Source organism: Chrysochloris asiatica, unplaced genomic scaffold, assembly GCF_000296735.1.
Source record: "Chrysochloris asiatica unplaced genomic scaffold, ChrAsi1.0 scaffold00062, whole genome shotgun sequence".
Lineage (NCBI taxonomy): Eukaryota > Metazoa > Chordata > Mammalia > Afrosoricida > Chrysochloridae > Chrysochloris > Chrysochloris asiatica.
The window spans coordinates 11,350,184-11,355,486 of NW_006408580.1; positions in this window are offsets into that span (position 1 = coordinate 11,350,184).

A 5,303-nucleotide genomic window follows, 5' to 3' on the forward strand; every position below is an offset into this window, starting at 1 on the left:
TATGAGTCAGTACCAACTAGATGGCACCTAACAACAACAACAATGGTAATTCTATTGTTAGGTTTTTGAGGAACTACTACAATGCTTTCCACAATGGCAATACCATTTTGCATTCTTACCAGCAATTAATAAGTGTTCCCCAAATTCCCACACCCTTGCCAACATTTGTTGTTTTCTGTTTTCCTTTTGTTATTTTAGCTACCCTAGTGGGAGTGAAAAAGGATCGTCTTGTGGTTTTGTTTTGCATCTCCTTGATGGCTAATGATACTGACCATGCTTTCATGTGCTTTATGGCCATTTGAATAATAAAATGTCCACTTTATGATTGAGTTATTTGTGTTTTTATTGCTATGTTATTAAAGTTTTATGTATTTTTTTGGTTATTAGATTTTTCTCTGGTATATGGTTTCTGAAGATAATCTCCCAGTTGGTTCTTTGCGTATTTTTAAAGAACAAGAATAATATTTATTTAGTTTTATATAGCAATAGGAGTGTTTCCTGGATTTTTATTTAATTTTCAGAAGTATCATTAGGATTTCAATTGAGATTCATAGATACAATGTTTGGAGATTTATCTCCTCACTAAGACTTAGTATATTATTTATTCCTGACCCATGTGATTTTCAGGTATCTAAAATGTGTAAATTATTTATGGTCCAGATGGAGATCGGACACTATTCTGCATCTCAAAATGTTATGTGCTTTTGTTGCATGCACAGATGCTCAGTTACAAAATTCAGGGTGGTCTTTAGGTACTAGTCTTATATCCCAAGGCAGTCTCGATTACAAATAAATACCCCAGGATCCAGAAGCTTTTATTCCTTCTGTTTTCATTGCTTGGAGTTAAAAAAAAAAAAAAAAAAATTCTTCTGTGGGAGCTTGAGGAAGAGAAAAGGAAAAAAAAAAATTATTCTATTTTTTTCTTTTTCCAGAGGGGATATTTCTGTTTTCTTTTAGGCTAAACTTCAAATGTCTAAGTTTCAGAATGGGAGGGGGTAGATAGACAGCTAATGTCCTTCACTAACGGTTTTTTTTTAAAAATAATTTTCTTACAGTAATAGAAACTCTGAGTTTTTAGAATAGAAAATGGCTTCCCAGATAGAGACTACATTACCCAACTTTCCTTACAGCTGGATGTGGTTATGTGACTGTATTCTGGCCAACCATATGTGAGCAGCACTGATGTATGCAACTTCTGGGTCGTGTCCTTAAAGGGACAGGATTTGCTATTCTTTTCCTCTTTCTCTTTATTGTTGGTTGGAAGAGGGATATGTTTATGAGCTATGCTGGACCATGTGGACAAAGCTACAAGACAGAAAGCCTCATAAGATAGAAAGAGCCAGGTAAGGTATCACCATGGTGAAGACAGAGCAGGCATGTACTTTTTGTTGTTAGGTGCCATTGAGTCGGTACCAGCTCATAGTGACCCGATGCATAACAGAAGGAAACACTGCCCAGTCCTGGGCCAACCTCAAATTGTTGCTATGCCTGACCCCAATGCTGCTGCCACTGTGCCAGTCCATCTCACTGGGGGCTTCCTCTTTTTCTCCGACCCTTCACTTTGCCAAACATGATATCCTTCTCCAGTAACTGGTACCTCATGATAATATGTCCAAAGTATGAGCAACGAATGCTGGTCATCCTGGCTGCCAAGGAGCACTCTGGCTGCACTTCTTTCAACACAGATCTGTTTGTTCTTTTGCCAGTCCATGGCACTTTCAATATTCTCCTCCAACACCATAACTCAAAAGCATCAATTCTTCAACAGTCTTCCTTATTCACTGTCCAACTTTCGCAAGCATATGAGGTTATTGAAAATACCATGGCTTGGGGCAGGCGCACCTTAATCCTCAAGCTGACATCTTTGCTCTTCAACACTTTAAAGAGGTCTTGTGCAGCAGATTTGCCTATTGCAATATGTCATTTGATTTCTTGACTGCTGCTTCTATGAGTGTTGATGGCTGATCTGTGCAAAAGCAAGTCTTTGTCAACTTCATTCTTTTCTCCATTTATATGGCTGTTGCTTCTTGGTCCTGTGATGAGGATTTTTGTTTTCTTTAAATTGAGATGCAAGCCATACCAAAGGCTGTGGTCTTTGCTCTTCATCAGTAAGTAATTTGAGTCCTCTTCACTTTCAGCAAGCAAGGTTGTATCATCTGTATATGGCAGGTTGTTAGTGAGACTGCCTCCAATCCTGATGCCACGTTTTACTTCATATAGCCCAGCTTCTCGGATTATTTGCTCAGCATACAGATTGAATAAGTATGGTGAAAGAATACAACTCTGGGGCACACCTTTCCTAATTTTAAACCATTTGGTGTTCCCTAGCTCTGATTGAACAACTGCCTCTTGGTCTATGTACAGGTTCCTCATGAGCACAATTAAGTGTTCAGGAATATTCATACTTCACAAATGTTGTATATAGCTTGTCATGAGCCACACAGTCGAAAATCTTTGCGTAGTCAATAAAGCACAGGTAAACATCTTTCTGGTATTCTCTGCTTTCAGTCAAGATCCATCTGATGTCAGCAATGATATCTCTCATTCCATGTCCTCTTCTGAATCCAACTTGAACCTCTGAAAGTTCTCTGTCAATGTGTGGTTTTTGTATTACCTTTTGCAAAACTTTACTCACATGGAATATCAGTGATATTGTCCGATGATTTCTGCATTTTGTTGGGTCACCTCTCTTTGGAATGGGTACAAATATGGATCTCTTCCAGTCAGTTTGCCAGATAGTTGTCTTCCAATTTTCTTGGCATAGATGAGTGAATTCCTCCAGATGTTTATCAGTTTGTTCAAAGATTTGAATTTGTATTCCATACTAAATATGCGCAGATTGTTAACATGAGGGAGAAATGAACTGTTTTACATTTTATGTTGTTGTGAAGTACAGCCAAGACCGTTCCGACTCAGAGCGACCCTGCATAGGGTTTGCAAGGAGCGGCTGTTGAGTTTGAACCTACAACTTTGTGGTCAGGAGTCCAGTGTTTATCTTATCATGCTGCACCAGGACTCCTTACATCTTATAAGACATTATTATTTTGGTTCTCTAAGGAGCTCTGGTAGGGTAGCGGTTACGAATCGGGCTGCGAACCTTAAGGTTAGCGGTTCGAAACTACCAGCCGCTCTGCGGGAGAAAGATGAGGCTTTCTACTCCCGTAAGGATTTACACCCTTGGAAACCCTGTACAGGGTCGCTATGGGTCGGAACTGACTCAACGGCACTTAACAACAACAACAACAACAACAAGGAGCTCTGGTAGCGTAGTGGTTACGAATCATGCTGTGAACTTTAAAGTCAGCAATTTGAAACTACCAGCTGCTCCGCAGGAGAAAGATGAGGCATTCTGCTCCCGTAAAGATTTACAGCCTCGGAAACCCTGTTCAGGGTCACTATGAGTCGGAATCGACTCCATGGTACTTAACAATAACAAAAGGAGTCCTGGTGTGGCGCTGTGGGCTAATGCACTGGACTGCAAAGTCATTTGAACCACAAGGTTCAAGCTCACCAGCTTCTCCTGGAAACCCTATCCTGGGTCGCTATGAGTCAAAAACGACTTGACAGCACTTAATAACAACAACAAAGTAGCTGGTGTGGTGCTGTGGGTTAATGCGCTGGACTGTAAAGTCGGTTTAAACAGCAAGATTGGCGATTCAAGCTCACCAGTCATTCCTCGGAAACCCTATACAGGGGTGGAACCAACTCATTGGCATTTAACAGCAACAACAACAAGGTTGTGTAGTGGTTATGAGTCGGGCTGCTAATCTCAAGGTCAGTAGTTCGAAACTACCAGCCCTTCCTCAGGAGTAAGATGAAGTTTTCTGCTCCTGTAAAGATTAACAGCCTTGGAAACCCTATGCAGGGTCGCTGTGAGTCGGAACCGAGACTCCACAGCACATAATCACCATCACCACAAAGATAGCAGTCTAAGATGGAATCCTGGTGTGGCACTGTGGGTTAATGTGCTGGACAGCAAGCTTAGTTTGAAACTCAAGGTTGGCAGTTCAAGCTCACCAGCAACTGAAACCCTATAACAGGGTCGTTGTGAGTTGGAACCGACTTGAAGGCACTTAGCAACAAGAACAATATAATACTCAAAACTATATTCTAATGAAAAGCACAGATGCTGAAGTAGAGTGGTAGATAACCTTGATTACAAGACCAGGAAAAGAACCGAGAGATTTCTCTATTTGCAGTTGAGGATTATAACAAAGAAGGTGATGGAGGTTGCTTAATACACATAGATATTTATTAACTTTATGCTTGGAGAAATGTCCTTTGAGGTCCAAGGTTAATGTTTTGGGTTTTTTTCCCCCCACCACCTTTTAGGACTGTACCAGGGGGTGGATTCAGCACTCAGCAACTAATAATGAAAGGGTCTCAAACAAGCCAGGAAAGGTTTCAGACTCATCAAGAAGAGTTCTTAGGGTCAGGGAGGGCTTCAAATACATCAGAAAGGGTTTCAAACATGTCAAGAAGCGTCTTTGAAAAAGTCAGGAAGGGTCTTAATGTCATCTGACAGAGTCTGAAACAAGACAAGAAAGGTCTCAAAAGCATGAAGAAAAGTCTTCAACACATAATAACGGAGCTCAAAGAGGTCAGGAAGGATCTGAAATACATCAAGAAGAGTATTGACTAGTTTATATAGAGAGAGTCAAACAAGTTAGGGAGGATTTCAAATAGGTAAGGAAGAGTAAAAAAACCTATCAGAATGGGCCCCAGACAAGAAGAGTCTCGAAAAAGACAGGAAAGGTCTCAAGTACATTTGAAAAGTCTCCATCAGGGGATTGTAATCATCGTAATAAAATGATGAGTATAAAACTGATGTTCTCCCATGTAAACTACCACTCAATTCACAATAAAAGTTTCAAAAAAAAAATCTCAGTCATACAGGAAGATTCTCAAATAGTAAGGGATGATCTCAAATTCACCAGGAAAAGATGTCCATGAGGGTTTGAAGCAGGTCAGAAATTGTCTCAAATACATCAGCAATGCTCTCATACAAGTAAGGACGGTATCAACCACAAAAGGGAGGATCTCAAATAGAAAAGAAAAGGTTCAAATAGTCAGAAAAAGTTTCAAAGTCTCAAGGTATGAAACAAGATACAAAAGGTATCAAATGTGTCAGAAAGAGTACCAAACAGTTTGTAAGAGCCTGAAAAAAATGATGAAGGATCTCAAATACAAGAGTAAATGTTTTCCCCCTCCATACACAGAGTAGACAGGGATGGACAACTTGGACATTGGCTACCCAAAATGGGAAAGGGGGGCTACAAAGTCAAGAAGTGACTGGCTTACAA